General features: G+C 40.0%; 1 protein-coding gene across 1 annotated transcript in view; it reads right to left on the bottom strand.

Moving 5' to 3' along the window:
* NECAB1 (N-terminal EF-hand calcium binding protein 1) overlaps nt 1–18,767 on the bottom strand; it is a 714,313-nt gene that overhangs the window by 265,219 nt on the left and 430,327 nt on the right. The window lies entirely within an intron of this gene.

The raw sequence follows: 18,767 nt of genomic DNA, 5'->3' as shown, positions 1-18,767 counted from the left end.
CATCACACCCAGAGGAAGTCAAAAAAGAACAAAGTAACCCCAAAGCTAGGAGAAGAAAAGAAGTAACCAAAATCAGAGCAGAACTGCATGAAATTGAGACCCAAAAATCATATAAGGGCTCAGTGAAACCAAAAGCTGTTTCTTTAAAAAGATATACAAAATCAATAGACAGTTAGCTAGATTAACAAAGAAGAAACATCCAGAAGATCTAACTAAGTACAATCAGAAATGACCAAGGTGACATTACAACAAACTTCTTGACTCAAAACAATTCCAGTGAGAGCATTTTAACAAGATAATCCATGAACCAAACAAAAACAAACAAACAAAAACCTAGAGGGATTTTCTGTCTAATTCTGCAGTAGGAACAAAGCAAAATAAAGTGCTATCTGTTTCTTTGTCAGAAAAAAATGTTAGAAAGGATAGAAAGTGCTAAGCAGATTTTTTAAAATTACTTGTAATACCAACACCCAAAGGAAAATATTTTGGTATATTTCCTTCCAGTGTTTCTATGCATATTTTCTTTTTTAAAATTAATTAATTAATTATACTTTAAGTTCTGGGGTACATGTGCAGATCGTGTAGGTTTGTTACATAGGTATACACGTGCCAGGGTGGTGGTTTGCTGTATCCATCACCCTGTCATTTACATTAGGTATTTCTCCTAATGCTATTCCTCCCCAATACTCCCCGTCCCTGGCTATTCCTCCTCTAGCCCCCCACCACCCAGGCCCCAGTGTCTGATGTTCCCCTCCCTGTGTCCATGTGTTCTCACTGTTCAGCATATGAGTAGGCATATCATTTAGGGTCCATTATACAATCCACCACAGTAGCTAATTGTGCAGATTTCTTTCTATTGAATATTTTTTAAAAATATCTTTTAAAGGGAACATACATATTTGTGTTAAATGATATAAATGTTAAGCTGATAAAAAAAAAAAAAGTCCCTAAGCATATAGTGGCTTAAATAAGGTAGGAGTTTCTCATCTCACAGTCTAGCCAGGCTAAGTGGGTCGAGTGACTGCTTCATTAGGTCACAAACAGTCCCTGGTATCTTGGGTCTCTGCCAAGTTGGTATTTCAACTCAGGAGGGGGGAATGAAAGTGGGGAACAATGCATTTCCTTTTAAACATTTCCTTTTAAGGTTTGCTGGGCACAGTGTCTCACACCTATAATCTTAGCACTTTGGGAGGCCAAAGCAGGAGGATCACTTGAGCCCAAGAGTTCAAGATCAGCCTAGGAAACATGGTGAAAACCCGTCTCTACAAAACATACAAAAATTAACTGGGTGTGGTAGCATGCATATGCAGTCCTAGCTATTTGGGAGGCTGAGGTGGGAGGATCGCTTAAGCCTGGGAGGATGAGGCTGCAGTGAGCTGTGATTGTGCCACTGAACTGCACTTCAGTCTGGGCAATAGAGCAAGACTGTGTCTCAAAAAACAAACAAAAAACCAAAAAACAAAAAAATGAAGTTAGAGTTGCACACATCACTCTATACTACCATTCCACTGGAGAGGAATTATTCATGTGGTTACTTCTAGCTGCAAGTAAAACTAGACAATAGTATCTCTAGCTGGGTGGTCATGTATCCAGCTTTAACTCTACCACTATGCAAACTGGAGGAACAGATTGAAGAACTGGTGTGTGACAATGTTAAAAAAACTTTAACTCTCCTAACTGCACCTTTTAAAAAATTAAACAGACCATTAGTGGAGTCAACACAAGATATGCATGTAATCAATCATCATCTTCATTCATAGGTTGAAAAATAAATATTAACTTTCTGGAATTTTTTAAATTCCTTATTGTGTTTGATATTAATTACTTTTGAGGGAAGAAACTATTTTTCTACAGTTTAGAAGTCATTATTAGACATGGTTAGTGTTAGTCATTGTTATTTTCTTTTTTAAAAATGTATTTTGCAGGAGCGGGGGCCAAGATGGCCGAGAGAAGCCAGCGCTGAAATGCAGCTCCCAGCGAATGAGACTTAGAGGGCTAGAGGACTTCACGATTCCAAACGAGGTTCATTTGTGTGGGACTGATTGGACACTGAATTTAGGCCCAGGAAAGGAGCCACAGGGTGACAGCTGCCCACGGGGCAAATCAAGGTGGCGGGGGGCAAGTCCCCCTGCATGAAACGTGCAGCCAGCTTTGAGGGTCGGAGAACTTACTTACCCCCCTTGGTGCTCCGTTTCAGATCCTGTGCTTACCTCATCCCTCCTGCAACCCACGGTCCACAAGAGCCCTGCCAGATGGTGGGGCGCCATGGATAACCAATGCAAATCTGAGCAGCAGGTACCTCCGGCTCCAAAAGTTGTCGCAGGGACCTACGCGGGAGTTCAGACTAATGCCAGCAGGACGGACCCTCCCACAGAGGGAGGTAGTGTTGAATGTAGGGAAACAGACCAGAAGGACTGGCAGGCTGCACCTCCACAGAACTCAAACTGAAGCCCTTGCTAGAGAGCTAGGCAGCAAATGCACCAACTTGACCCCTACCAGGAAGATCGAGCTCTGAGAAAGACGCCATTGGGAAGGCAGGGCCAGTCTCACCTGCAAACAAACTCCAGGGAAGGACCACCCACCCAACAACCTGACTGAACCCGAGAGAGCCCAGCAGCGCCCTCTAGGGGCCAAAAAGATACAGCTCCAACCTCAATAGAAAAAAAAGTCCACTCAGAGACTCCTCCTGAAATTACCAACTTCAAAGATTAAAGGGAGATAAATCCACGAAGATGAGAAAAAAACCAGCACAAAAAGAATGAAACCGTCGAAGAACAGAACACCTCTTCTCCCAGGGATCACAACTCCTCACCATCAAGGGAACAAAAAAAGACAGAGAATGAATCTGAGGAATTGACAGAAGCAGGCTTCAGAAAGTGGGTAATAACAAACTTCTCTGAGTTAAAAGACCATGTTCTAACCCAATGCAAAGAAACTAAGAGCCTTGAAAAAAGGTTAGACGAAATGCTAACTAGAATAACCAGCTTAGAGAAGAACATAAACGACTTGATGGAGCTGAAAAACATAGCACAAGAACTTCGGGAGGCATACACAAGTTTCAACAGCCGAAATGATCAAGCAGAAGAAAGGATATCAGAGATACAAGATCAAATCAATGAAATAAAACAAGAAGGCAAGATTAGACAAAAAGGAGCGAAAAGAAATGAACAAAGGCTCCAAGAACTATGGGATTATGTGAAAAAACCTAATCTACACTTGCTTGGCGTACCTGAATGTGATGGGGAGAATGAATCCAAGTTGGAAAACACTCTTCAAGATACTATCCAAGAGAACTTTCCCAACCTAACAAGGAAGGCCAACATTCAAATCCAGGAAATACAGAGAACACCACACAAAAATATTCCTCAAGAAGAGCAACCCCAAGGCACATAGTTGTCAGATTCACCAGGGTTGAAATGAAGGAAAAAAATCCTAAGGGCAACCAGAGAGAAAGGTCGAATCACCCACAAAGGAAAGACCATCAGACTCACAGCAGATCTCTCGGCAGAAACCCTGCAAGCTAGAAGAGAGTGGGGGCCAATATTCAATATCCTTAAAGAAAAGTACTTTCAACCCAGAATTTCATATCCGGCCAAACTAAGCTTCATAAGTGAAGGACAAATAAAATCTTTCACAGACAAGAAATTGCTGAGAGATTTCATCGCTGCAAGACCTGCCTTACAGGAGCTACTGAAGGAAGTACTAAACAGCGAAAGGAACAACCAGTATGAGCCACTGCAAAAACGTACCAAATGGTAAAGAATAATGACGCAATGAAGGAGCCATGTCAATTAACGGGCAAAACAACCAGCCAGTAACAAAATGGCAGGATCAAATTCAAACATAACAATATTAATGTTGAATGTAAATAGTCTAAACGTCCCAATCAAAAGACACAGACTGGCAAACAGGATAAAAAGTCAAGATCCATTGGTGTGTTATATTTAGGAGACCCATCTCACATGCAAAGACTCACATAGCCTCAAAATAAAGGGATGGAAGATGATTTACCAAGCAAATGGAGAGCAAAAAAAAGAAGGGGTAACAATCCTAGTCTCTGATAAAACAGATGTTAAACCAACAAAGACCAAAAGAGACAAAGAAGGGCATTACATAATGGTAAAAGGATCAATGCAACAAGAAGAGCTAAATATATATGCACCCAATACAGGAGCACCCAGATACATAAAGCAAGTCCTTAAAGACCTACAAAGAGATTTAGACTCCTGCACAGTAATAGTGGGAGACTTTAACACTCCACTGACAATATTGGACAGATCAACCAGACAGAAAGTTAACAAGGATATCTAGGACTTGAATGCAGATTTGGACCAAGTGAACCTAATAGACATTTACAGGACACTCCACCCCAAATCCACAGAACACACAATCTTCTCAGCACCACATTGCACTTACTTCAAAATTGACCACATAATTGGAAGTAAACCACTCCTCAGCAAATGCAAAAGAATGGAAATCATAACAAACATTCTCTCAGACCACAGTACAATCAAATTAGAACTCAGGATTAAGAAAAGCACTCAAAACCAAACAATCACATGGAAACTGAACAACTTGCTCCTGAATGACCAATGGATAAACAATGAAATGAAGGCAGAAATAAAAATGTTCTTTGAAACCAATGAGAATGAAGACACAACGTACCAGATCCTATGGGACACATTTAAAGCAGTGTCTAAAGGAAAATTTATAGCAATAAATGCCTACATGAGAAACAAGGAAAGATCCAAAATCGACACCCTATGGTCAAAATTGAAAGAGCTAGAGGAGCAAGATAAAAAAACTCAAAAGCTAGCAGAAGACAAGAAATAACTAAGATCAGAGCAGAACTGAAGGAGATAGAGACACAAAAAAACCCTTCAAAAAATCAATAAATCCAGGAGCTGGTTTTTTGAAAATATCAACAAAATAGACTGCTAGCTAGACTAATAAAAAAGAAAAGAAAGAAGAATTGAATAGATGCAATGAAAAATGATAAAGGGGAGATCACCACCGATTCCTTGGAAATATGAACTATCATCAGGGATTACTACAAACAACTCTATGCATATAAACCAGTAAATCTGGAAGAAATGGATAAATTCCTGGATACTTGCACACTTTCAAGACTAAGCCAAGAAGAAGTTGAAACCCTGAATAGACAAATAACAAGATCTGAAGTTGAGTTAGCTATTAATAGCCTACTGACCAAAAAAAGTCCAGGTCCAGATGGGTTCACAGCTGAATTCTACCAGACATACAAAGAAGAGCTGGTATCATTCCTATTGAAACTATTCAAAAAAATACAAAAAGAGGGAATCCTCCCTAACTCTTTCTATGAGACCAACAACATCCTGATACCAAAATCTGGCAGAGACACAACTAAAAAAGAAAACTACAGGCCAAATTCCATGATGAACATCAATGCAAAAATCTTTAATAAAATACTGACAAACTAAATCCAACCACACATCAAAATGCTTATCCACCACGATGAAGTAGGTTTCATACCAGGGATGGAAGGCTGGTTCAACATACACAAATCTACAAACATAATTCACCAAATAAACAGTACCAAAGTCAAAAACCACAAGATTATCTCAATAGATGCAGAGAAGGCCTTTGACAAAATTCAACAGCCCTTTATGCTAAAAACTCTCAATAAACTAGGTATCAATGGAACATATCTCAAAACAATTAAAGCTATTTATGACAAACCCACAGCCAATATCATACTGAATGGGCAAAAATTAGAAACATTCCCTTTAAAAACTGGCACTAGACAAGGATGCCCTCTCTCACCACTCCTATTCAATATAGTATTGGAAGTTCTAGCCAGAGCAATTAGGCAAGAAAAAGAAATAAAGGGGATTCAATTAGGAAAAGAAGAAGTAAAATTGTCCCTATTTGCAGACAACATGATCATATATTTAGAAGACCCCATCATCTCAGCCCAAAACCTCCTTAAGCTGATAAGCAACTTCGGCAAAGTCTCAGGATACAAATCAATGTGCTGAAATCACAAGCATTCCTATACACCAATAACAGACAAACAGAGAGCCAAATCAAGAGCAGACTCCTGTTTACAATTGCTACAAAGAGAATAAAATACCTAGGAATACAACTAACAAAGGAGGTAAAAGATCTCTTCAAGGAGAACTACAAATCACTGCTCAAGGAAATAAGAGAGGACACAAACAGATGGAAAAACATTCCATACTCATGGTTAGGAAGAATCAATATTGTGAAAATGGCCATATTGCCCAAAGTAATTTATAGATTCAATGCTATCCCCATCAAGCTACCATTGACCTTCTTCACAGAACTGGAAAAAAACACTTTAAACTTCATATGGAACCAAAACACAGCCTGCATAGCCAAGACAATCCTAAGCAAAAAGAAAAAAGCTGGAGGCATCATGCTACCTGACTTCAAACTATACGACAAGGCTACAATAATCAAAACAGCATGGTACTGGTACCAAAACAGAGATATAGACCAATGGAACAGAACAGAGGCATTGGACGCAATGCCACATATCTATAACCATCTGATCTTTGACAAACCTGACAAAAACAAGCAATGGGGAAAGGATTCCCTGTTTAATAAATGATGTTGGGAAAACTGGCTAGCCATATGCAGGAAGCTGAAACTGGACCCCTTCCTTACACCTTATACAAAAATTAACTCCAGATGGATTAAAGATTTAAACATAAGAACTAACACCATAAAAACCCTAGAAGAAAACCTAGGCAAAACCATTCAGGACATTGGCACAGGCAAGGACTTCATTACTAAAACACCAAAAGCAATGGCAACAAAAGCCAAAATAGACAAATGGGATCTAATTAGACTCCAGAGCTTCTGCACAGGAAAAGAAACAACCATTAGAGTGAACTGGCAACCAACAGAATGGGAAAAAATTTTTGCAGTTTACCCATCAGACAAAGGGCTAATATCCAGGATCTACAAAGAACTAAAGCAGATTTACAGGAAAAAAACAAACAAACCCATTCAAAAGTGGGAGAAGGATATGAACAGACACTTTTCAAAAGACGACAAATATGCGGCCAACAAACATATGGAAAAATGCTCATTATCATTGGTCATTAGAGAAATGCAAATCAAAACCACATTGAGATACCATCTCATGCCACTTAGAATGGTGATCATTAAAAAATCTGGAGACAACAGATGCTAGAGAGGATGTCGAGAAAAAGGAACACTTTTACACTGTTGGTGGGAGTGCAAATTTGTTCAACCATTGTGGAAGACAGTGTGGCGATTCCTCAAGGATCTAGAACTAGAAATTCCATTTGACCCAGCAATCCCATTACTGGGTATATACCCAAAGGATTATAAATTGTTCTGTCATAAAGACACATGCACATGTATGTTCATTGCAGCGCTGTTTACAATAGCAAAGACCTGGAACCAACCCAAATGCCCATCGATGATAGACTGGACAAAAAAAATGTGGCATATATAACTATGCCGCCATAAAAAAAGATGAGTTTGTGTCCTTTGTACAGACATGGATGAACCTGGAAAACATTCTCAGCAAACTGACACAAGAACAGAAAACCAAACACCACGTTTTCACTTATAGGCAGGTGATGAACAATGAGAACGCTTGGGCACAGGGAAGAGAACAACACTCACAGGGCTAGGTGCGGGGATGGTGGGGGAAAGCAGGGGGAGGGATAACACCAGGAGAAATGCCTGATGTAGGCAACGGGGGGTGGTGTGGATGGAGACAGCAAACCACCATTGCATGTATGTACTTATACAACAATCCTGCAGGATGCAGGATGTGCACATGTACCCCAGAGCCCAAATACAATTTTAAAAAAATGTATTTTGCAGAGATAGGGTCTTACTATGTTGTCCAAGGTGGTCTAGAACTCTTGGTCTCAAGTGATCTTCCTGCCTTGGCTGCCCAAAATTCTGGGATTACAGCTGCCAGCCACTGTACCTGGCCGTTTTTTTATTACTGTCTTTAAAATGGTCTTATAAAATATACATCTTACATAACTTTTCCTTTGCTTTCCATGAGGAAGTATTTCTCCTGGCTTCTTGCTCTATGTGGTGGTTGAATGAATTACCTGGTAAGTGGGTGACATTGATTGGTTTAGGTTAGTCTGCCTGTTCTACACTCAAACCTTCCAACTACTGGGCTATTCCAAGGATCTGACTGGCAGCAGAGAGTTATTATTTGGCTCTCATTCTAAGGTCCATTCTCCATCAACACTATCAGGAATATTGTTAAAGTTTTTGACTGACCCACGTGTCTCTCAACAGTTCAAAACTTAAGTGGTAAGGAGGACTAATTTATTAACCCTCTCTTACCCTAATACTGGTTAAATGTATTATGGAAGTTTTTATTTCCCATATGATTTCTGAGCACAAAATGGTGAAACAGAGAAGTTCTTGAAAGGCTGCAGTCAAAGACTGTCTTTAATGTTGCTATAAAGAAAGGGTAAAATTTCTGTCCAAGGGAGGATTTTTTTTTTCAATTTATTTGTTTTATTTTTTTGAGATGGAGTCTTGCTCTGTCGCCCAGGCTGGAGGGCAGTGGTGCAATCCGGCTCACTGCAACTTCCACCTCCCGGGTTCAAACAATTCTCCCTGCCTCAGCCTCCCAAGTAGCTGGGATTACAGGGGCCGGCCACTACATCTGACTGATGTTGATATTTTTAGTAGAGATGGGGTTTCACCATGTTGGCTAGGCTGGTCTTGAACTCTTGACCTCAGGTGATCTACCGGCCTTGGCCTCCCAAAGTGCTAAGATTACAGGCATGAGCCATTGTACCAGGCCTTTTTTTGGTTTAAACCCCTATACAAGTTATCCTTCCAGTCCAAAGGAGCAAAATGTAACACCTACCTTACCCTCACCTTGCTCCAAATTTTTCTTCCACTCCCTATGCAATCCTAACCAAGGGCACACCACAAAGGCTACAGAGACTATTCCTTAAGTATTCTTGGCTATGGGCTCCATAGTTGCTAGACAGAGAAACTGGAAGTTAATTTCAAAACTTCCCTATATGTGTTTAATATAGTTGGTATCAACTTACTCAAATATATTTATCTTTCCATTTTGTGCCTTCAACTGGTCTCAATATATCAATTTCTTGTAGTTTTTATGAAGTCTTCTATATGCTGGGGGCCAGAGGACAGGGCTTCTACACTTGTTGAAGTATATTGAAGCTGGAAACACCACAATTTAACTTTTATTTTAGGTTCAAGGGTACATGTGCAGATTTGTTAAATGGATAAACTGTGTGTCATGGGAGTTTGGTGTACAGATTATTTAGTCACCCAGATAATAAGCCTAGTATCCAATAGGTATTTTTTCTGATTCTCTCCCTCCTCCAACCCTCTACCCTCACATAGGTACTGCTGTCTGCTTTCCTTTATTTGTGTCCATGTGTTCTTATTGTTTAGCTCTCATTTATAAGTGAGAACATGAGGTATTTGGTTTTCTGTTCTTGCATTAGTTCCCTTAGGATAATGGCCTCCAGCTCCATCCATGTTGCTGCAAGAACATGAGCTCATTCTTTTCATGGTTGTATAGTATTTCATGGTACATATATACCACATTTTATTTATTGAGTTTATCATTAATAGGCATTCAGATTGATTTCATGTCTTTCCTATTTGTGAATAGTGCTGCAATAAACATATGCATGCATGTGTCTTTAAGGTAGAGCAATTTATATTCCTTTGGATATGTACCCAAAAATGAGATTGCTAGGTTGAATGATAATTCTGTTTTGAGTTCTTTAAGGAATTGCAACACTTAATTCCACAATGGCTGAACTACTTTATACTCCCCCCTCTCTTTGCTCACAACCTTGCCGTATCTGTTATTATTTTTTTGACTTTTTAATAATAGCCATTCTAATTGATGTGAGATGGTATCCCATTGTGGTTTTGATTAGCATTTCTCTAATGATTAATGATGTTAAGCATTTTTTCAAATGCTTTTTGGCCACATGAATGTCTTTTTTTTTTTTTTTTGAGACATGTTCATGGCCTTTGCCTACTGTTTAATGGTGTTGTTTACTTTTTGTTCAAAAATTTAAGGTCCATATAGATCCTGGATATTAGAGATTTGTCAGATGCATAGTTTGCAAATATTTTCTCCCATTCTGTAGGTTGTCTGTCTACTCTGTTGAGTTTCTTTTGCTGAAACACCACAACTGATTCTTACAGCCAAGGTTCTGGTACTAAGAGTGGGTGCAGTGAGTTCTGCAACCACTAGCGGTGGGTGCAGCATCCCTAGAAGGTTCCTTAGGAAAGCTTGCTCCTATCTGAGTGGGCTTCATGTTACACATTTTTGAGATTTGACTGCTGAATGACCATGACTGGGCCATCTCTTTCTCTAGCTGTAAAGGCCTAACTCATGACGTTGGCAAGGAAATGATCTAAAACTTTGTATGGTTTGTTGATGGAATAAGATTCTTTGAATTTATGAACACTAGAGTATTTTATTTATATTAGGGAACATAATTTTAACATTCTGGACTCCTTCCCTTTCTCTTATTCCCCATATTCCATCATTCCAAGTAATCTTGTTATACTTTAGATATTCTCAAGTTTATTTCATCTTTCCATAAATGGGTTGCAGTCTATTTACTCTGTCTCCTGGACATGTGAAATAATCTACCACGTGGTTTCTTTCCCTGGTTCTCACCGCTTTTAGTAAACTTTCTAAATCCAAGTATGTCTATTTCTTTTTCAAACTCTAACAATTCCAGGGACTCCCAACTGATTATAGGAAGAAGTCCAGAAAACCAGAAGTTTCTTAAAGTATGGTTCCAAGACCAGCTGCACTAGTATCACTCAGGAATTCGTGAGAAATGCAAATTCTTGCCTTCCAAGGCCACAGACCAGCAGAATTAAAAAGTTTGGGGACGAGGTCCAGTAAACAGTTCTTTGAAAAGCCCTCCTGGGAATTCTGATGCATGCTCAATTCTGCAAATCACTGTTAGAGCATAGCATATTCGTTGATATCATTTGCCTGGCTTCCCCCAGAATAGAGTACATTCTATGCATCTGTCCTCAGAACAGCTTGCCACTTCCCAAGCACATTGTACCATTTCACACTTCTGTGCTTTGGCACTTTCTGTGCCTGAAGGGCTATTGTACTCTTCCACTATCTGCTCAAATCCCAGAAACAGCTTAAATCGTTTTGAAATGAGTAAGATATAAATAACTGTATACTTATCCTTCAACACCCAGCTCAAATATCATCGTGGCTGCAAAACTTTATCTGACTCCCAGGCAGATTTAGTTATTCCTTCTGACAGTGCTGTCACTGTAATTAACTCTTTGTGGTACAGTTAACTCCTTCTCACACTGGAAGATGGATTCTTGAGGGCACACCCCCAATGTATCCTTTAAAATGCTGGGATCATGGTAGATGCCCAACAAGACATTTTTGAGTAAGATCTTATTTGGTGGCTTAGCAGTCAAGCCCCTCTTTTCCTGTGATTTGTTTTTTACTCCTTTCTTTTAACTGAAGACGAAGTTTCCCCTCTTCTTCCTCTTCAACTGAGAGCACATGTTTGGGAGACAAGGTTGTAAAAGAGATTAGGTCAGATAAGCCTAGAGTTCCACAGAGTAGATCTTTCCTCCCTAACTCATACCTTATAAATGAAACAAGTAATCTTGATGCAAATCCAGATTCAAGTTCAAATTCTTAAATTTTTCTCTAATTATAGATTTTATTTCAGTCATGATTAAGGAGAAGAGTTGAAAAATCGTAAGTATTTAATAAATCTTGGAAGACATCATTCTGGGTATATGTGGCTAAAAAGTAATAAATTTATTCTGTAAAAGTAATCAATATAAGTTTCTAATCGTATTTTCTATACCAGTAAGCAAAGGTTCATTGGCAGTAGAATATTCTAAATTTTTCTTTTTCTTTTATTTTTAAACAAAAATTTAAGGTAGATAGTTTATACTACTTTTCCTCCTTAATGTCTATATGGTGTTAATTAGTGTAGTGGCTAGACTGAGAAGCAGTTTGTGTGCATACCAACTTGTACAGTAACAGAAGTATAGTAACAGTAAGATTTGGCATTTTCATTCACGATTATAAATGAACAACAGTTTTCTATTTGGAATCCTGAAATGCTATTCTCCATGAAATTGAGACTATTGGAAATATCAAATTTTCTGACTGGACTGGAAGTCTCATCTTCAGAGTCAACTTATAATTTTTCATTTTCTGGCTGGGAGAGGTAATTAGCTAAACAATTACTTAGCTAATATGAGTTGGTACTTCCCCTTTCTCTACTAATCTTTATGTGTTGCCTCCACCAAGACTCACTTCTTTTGGGTCAAATACGTAGGGAGGAGCAGCGTGAGAGCGAGGCTGGAGAGACTCCTCCGGGCTGTGCATACTTGGGGAAGCATGGGCAGGTGTATAAACATGAGGATGGCAGATCAAGATGGATGAGATTGCAGCATTTCCCACTACAACTGTAGTTTGGAGAGTTGTCTAAGATTGGTTATTTTCACCATTAGCTCAGAGTATCAAGGACGCCTTCAGTTGGAAGAATGTAGTTAACATACCCGAGGAACAGAACTAGGAGCACTGTTTGCAAACGGCCACCCCATCAGGAGTCATTCTGCTTTCCCTTACCATCCTAAACCTTTCAACATCACTCTGATGCATGCACCATACAGGCTTTGTAATGGAGTTATTGTTTTTTTCTTCATAATTGGATTGTACTCACTGATGGTAGGAAATGCCATTAATTCATCTTTATATTCTCAAAGGAGTCTAGCAAATTATATACCCTCAATATACTCTTGTTGAACAAATAAGCTGAATACCCCACATTGAGGAAGAATTAGTTGCTAACAGTGAAGAGCAATTTCACGCAAGGTCCAAATGTACTTATTTAAATTACAGATCTTAAGCAGGTCTGAAAAATAAGGCACTTTTTTTTCTATGAAATGAACCAAAAAATGTCTACAAACTCTTTGCCTTGCTAGCTGAAGAGCCCGTTGAAGAACAACACTGTTCTCCCGAGGCCACCATTTAATTCAGTGGCCTCAGGAGTTTAATTGAGTTTAATTTAAATGAATTAAATGCATTTAATTCATTTCCTTTGGTTGTAGGAGTTATTCACTGAGGGATGCCTGGCTTATGTGTTTATGTAGTTCAGAGTTTCATGAAGAATTCAAAGTTCTGGTCAGCCACAGTGGCTCACACCTGTAAACTCAGCACTTTGGGAGGTCAAGGTAGGTAGATCGCTTGAGCCTAGGATTTCGAAAGCAGCCTGGGAAACATGGAAAAACCCCATCTGTATAAAAAATACAAAAATTAGCCAGGCATGGTGGTGTATGCCTGTAGTCCCAGCCACTCAGGAGGCTGAGGTTGGAGGATCACTTGAGCCAGGTGGTGGAGGCTGCAGTGACCTATGCACACACCACTGCACTCCAGCCAGGGCAACCTGTCAGAAAAGAGGAGGGAGAGGGAGGGGGAGAGGGAAGGAGAAGGGGAGGGGAAGAGGGAGGGGGAGAGGGAGGAGAATTCAAGCCTTCTGGAGCCCTATTATAAAATAAACCAAATTCTAATTTTGAGCCCAGAACTCTAAAATATCCCTTAATTAAAGATTTTAATGGGAGCCAGAGAAAGGCAAAGACACAGCAGGCCACTGAACCCAGAAGAAAAGGGGACCCCAGTTGCGCTTGATAAACCAACTGCATGAATAACAATAAATTACAGCAAACTAATTTTAACAGTTAGCTTCAACATTCACATATCAAAATGTATTTAATGTTATGGATACACTTAAAATTAACTGAAGCTAATATTATACAGTACATGGAAATTCATAATTATAAAGTAGAAAATTTAGAGTTTGGAGAGTGATGTACCATTGAATTTGTTTTTAACAGTATCTTTCCATTTTGCATTTAAATGTGATTATTTAACAATACTTGATTGGATTTTTCTCTTCTATCTCATTTTACAGTCCTCACAGATTCTAACAAAGTAACACATCTAAATCAGAGGTGTAGTGGCAAGTCTATAGCAGGGGGCCCGAAAAAATGTGCTCATTGTATAATTGACACTTGAAGAGCTGAGAAGAGAGATTGTTTCTTATATTTGATAAGGAAAAGTCATAAAAATGAAGCCCTAGGCTGTCGAAGAGGAGAGAAAAAGTACCTGCAGCTCCCTAATTACATTAAAATAAATCCTGAAATGACAGAATCTATTACAATTAGAAATAACCAGTGGCAAATTTGCATACATCTCTACAACTTTCCTTTGAATCTCAGAGGAAGCACTGTCTCCCCTGCATCTAATCCTGCCCCCAATATCTTAACCACATCCTCTTTCATCTCCTTTAGAACCTGGCTTCATATTTCCTCCCTTCTGTTCCTTAATCCCCTCTTCTCTCCAGCCTTCTTTACCTCAATCTATAAACACACTGGAATCTTTCACTTAGAATGATCCCATCTTCCTTACCCTGTATTACCTTCTAGCTATCACCCTTTTCTTCCTTTCCATCCAAAAATTGTTAAAAGTGCCATCTAAACTCAGTTTTATAGTTACCTTTCTTTCACTCTCAAACTGGTGCAATTTGTCTGTTACTGAAAGTACTTTCCCTAAGGCCCTAGTGGCTACCTTTAAAGGAACTATCTAAGGGACACTCTGGTCTTTCTCTTATCTTGGGTCTTTATCTTGGGTCAGTAGTGCCAAATCTTAGTAGTGCTCGATCTTTTTCTTTTATAAACAAAATAAAATAGAGAATTCAAGGCTTCTGAAGCCCTATTACGAAATAAGCCAAATTCTAATTTTGAACCCAGAACTCTAAAATCTCCCTTAAAGATTTTAATGGGAGTCAGAGAAAGGCAAAGGCACAGCAGTTCACCAAATCCAGAAGAAAAAGTGACTCCAATTGCACTTGACAAACCATCTTAACATTCCATCTTTTCATCTTAACATCTTTCCATCTTAAGAGTCTCTCTTCCTTGGACCTCTAACACAACAGTTTCTCCAGATCTCCTCATACTCCCTGAATTTAAATTTGAAATCTGATTCCACCACTTTCTCTGTGTGGCTATGGGTGAGTTATATGAACTCAAGTGTTAGTTGGACAGAGCTTGTCAGCCTCTGACCTGCCCCTGCTGTGTCAGTCAGTCCCGGCAGGCAACAAAAGCAACTATAAACAGAGTCTAATCAAGGAAGTATTAAAAGGAAAGACAAAGCATCAAAAACCCATTACCAGAGCTGGGAAAGAGTTGGAAACTTTTGGTAAATAAAAAAATTGTTCACAGAACTCAACCACTGACAAAACCATAGTGGAACTCATTTGGGAAGAGATAAATACCCTGACCACTTCTCACTTGTACTATCCTCCAATATTCTGCTGGTCAAGCCTAACTGGAAATACAGAGCCCAGTGGAGGCTGAGTCTCAGGAGACCAACATCCTGAGACTCACAGCAAGCCAGGGGAAGGCAGACACTAAACCTGGGTGGAGGACAACAGACAAGCAGCACACGAGCACACTGCCCACCATCTTCTTCCTTCACTTAAAAAATATTTAGTGTGACAGGGACTATTCTAGGGAATCAGAATACAGGGGCATCACAATATACCCACTTTCATAGTATTTCATTCTGCTTAAGGAAGACAGAAAGAAAGGAATAAACAAGGCAATTTCAGGTGATGATAAGTGCTATGAAGAAAATAAGGAGTGCAAGGACCCTGAGGTAGAGAGGGCAGTCCTTTAGATGAGGGTAATCAGGGAAGTCATCTCTGAGGAGATGCCAGGAAAGCTTAAAATGAATCAAAAGAAGGAGATCAGGCTTTCTCAGAGCCAAGGACAGCGTGTTCAAACAAGAAGGACCGGCAAGGGCAGAGTGCAAATGTCCTGAGGAGGAAACCAGCTTGACTCATCCAAGGGAGACACAGGAGGCCTGGGTGGCTGGAGCGAGTGAGAGGGAGGGTGGCAGGAGGTGAAGTAGGAATGTTAGGCAGAGACTAGATCATAAAGGGCTTTGTAGACCAGGCAGGGAGTTGGGTTTTTCTCTAATGCAATATAATGGTTTTAGGCTTGTTGTGGTGGGCCGGTAGATGTGGATTAAGACATATCTGATGTCCAATTGTAAAATATAATTTTTACAGGTCTGTGAAAAATAAATTGTAATGGGATGAGAGTAGAAATATCCCACTGCAGCTTGCATTGCCCTACCAGAGCTCCCATACCCAGGAAAGCTAGATGATGTTTCAGGTAGGAGTGACACTGTTTAGAGCAGATGGGCACCTGACCCAAGAGTAGCTCATTTCCAGGTTGGCTAGCAGCCCATGAAGCGACTTAGAGCCAAGAGCTCTGCAACTGGCTTACGTTCTTCTGAAATGCAGACTAGAGGATAAGAAGCAGATTAATTAGCTAGTTGGTAGTGTGAGAATAGATTAAAGAGGCAGAGAAGAGCAGAGACACAATGAGAAAGAAATAAGAGAGTAGCTTATGCTTGGGCTCCTAATAGCTACTCATATACCCATATAAACATTTGCTCCCTCTTTTAATTAAAGTAGTCTCTGAGTCTCTCTGTCTTACAAGCAAAAGAGGCTAACAAGCACATTGGTGTTTACAAGTTTTCCTCCTTAGACCTCTTCTTCTCATGCGCATTAGTCAGTATGACAAAGATCTGCTCTGGTAACAAAACTCAAATCTCAGTGGCTTACAACCACCAAGGTTTACTTCTCACTTTACACGTCCTTCATGATGTGGCTGGGATTCTGTTCTGCATTATCTTCCCTCTAATACTAAGACTGATAGTGCATATACTCTCTGGAAGGTTGATGATTGCCATGGCAAAGAGAAAAGAGTTCTGGAAGGTCTTGCATCAACAATTAAATGCTATGCTCACAATTAATTGGGAGAACAGGTCATGTAGTTCAACCCCATCACAGGGAGTTCAGGGCATGCAATCCTGCTAAGTTCCTGAAAGAGAACATGAAATATTTGGCACACCTATCACCATGCACTCACCCATAAACGTGGTCTTAATTGCTGCCTATATACTAATGTCAAAATTTCTAGGAGAGATGCCCCATTTAATTCCATATCTATATTTTCAATGACTTACTGGAATATCACATATGGATGTTACCGTAGACAACTCAAGTCTCATGTATCAAGAGTGGAGACTGTATCTTTCCTAAAAACTTGCTATAGTCTCTATCTTGGTCAATGGCCCCATTATCTACCATCTCAAATAAGAAACCCACGTGTTATCGTAGACTCCGCCCTCTCTTCTGAAAACAAATCAGTTGCCCAGCTCCTTTTAAAACTTATCCCCATTCAGCTAACACCAGGACCATCATCCTACTTCATAGATCCTCACAGCTTCTTGCCTATACAATTTTGTCTGGTTTTCCTGCCTTCATTTTCCCCCTACAAACTGCAATCATTTGTGTATTCAACAAACATTTAAAGAGGGCTCATTGCCCCTTAGATTAAATAATGGGCCCATCTTGAAGAAACTCAAAGCCTAAAGAGGGAGACAGTGATGTAAACAAAAAATTACAATGCAATGGCACAAATGCGATAATGGCCATATGGAAAGCAGCCCGGGAAAGGAGAAGAAATATCAGATTGAGGGTGATGGTGATGGGAAGGTAGTAGGACTGATATGCTTTGGATTTGTGTCCCCGTCCAAATCACAGGTCAAACTGTAATCCCCATAGTTGGAGGAGAGGCCTGGTAGGAGGTGATGGGATCATGGAGGTGAAGTTCTCATGAAGGGGTTAGCACCATCCCTCTTTGGTACTGTATAGTGAGTGAGGCCTGGTTGTTTATAAGTGTATACCACCTCCCTGCTTCCCTCCTGCTCAGGCCATATGAAGTGCTAGGTCCCCATAGTCTTCTACCAGGACTGTAAGTTTCCTGAGCCCTTCCCGGAAGCCAAGCAGATGCCACCATGCTTCCTGTGCAGCCTATGAAATTGTGAGTCAATTGTACCTGTTTTCTTTATAAATTACCCAGTCTCAGATATTTCTTTATAGCAGTGTGAGAATGGACTAATACAGGGATGTTTCTAGAGAGGAAGTAAAACTTCAGCTGAATGCTGTGGCAGCACTAAGAGTTGCTCCTCCATGTAAGTCTCGGCTTGGAAAAGGAGATGAAGGATGCAGCACTTGCCTGGCACCTAGTAGGGACTCTACCTGACTCAGCCCAACCAGTGTGGATAGAAGGGAATGGCATGGAGGAGCAGGCAGGAGGCTGATCAGTAAGGACCCAATGTGTCCTGGTCTGTTATTTGGCAGGCAAACTGGGTGGAAGGTCATCCACTAAGATAAGAAACCCAGAAGGAAGAGTAAGTCTATGGGGGATCACACTTTTAATGAGGGATACCATCACACAGTTAATATTTACTGAAGACTGATTTCAGGCATAGTGCTAATCACCTTACTTTACTGTTTGGTTTAAACCTCACAACACTCTTATGAAGCAAAGTTGTACTATTCATTTTACAGTTTAAAAAGAAACAATGAGATTCAGGGACTAATGGTATTACCGGTTACTAAACATGATTTGCACCAAAGCCTGAGTTGATCATCTATCTACTAAGCTCTGCTGACTTTGAGGTGCCTGTAGGAGTTCCACCAGGATGTGTGCACAGGCAGACCAAAAGCTAGGAAGTGTGGGCAGAGACACTGATTTAGGGGTCACACCTATGGAGGCCACAGCAGGATCAAAGCTGTGGGCTTGGATGGGATGGTTCAGGAAACTAT

This window comes from Aotus nancymaae, unplaced genomic scaffold, assembly GCF_030222135.1.
Source record: "Aotus nancymaae isolate 86718 unplaced genomic scaffold, 86718_ANA_hifiasm-v0.15.2.pri h1tg000036l, whole genome shotgun sequence".
In the NCBI taxonomy this organism is placed as follows: Eukaryota; Metazoa; Chordata; class Mammalia; order Primates; family Aotidae; genus Aotus; species Aotus nancymaae.
The sequence above is the reverse complement of the archived record's forward strand: the minus strand, read 5'-3'. Positions and strand labels throughout refer to the sequence as shown.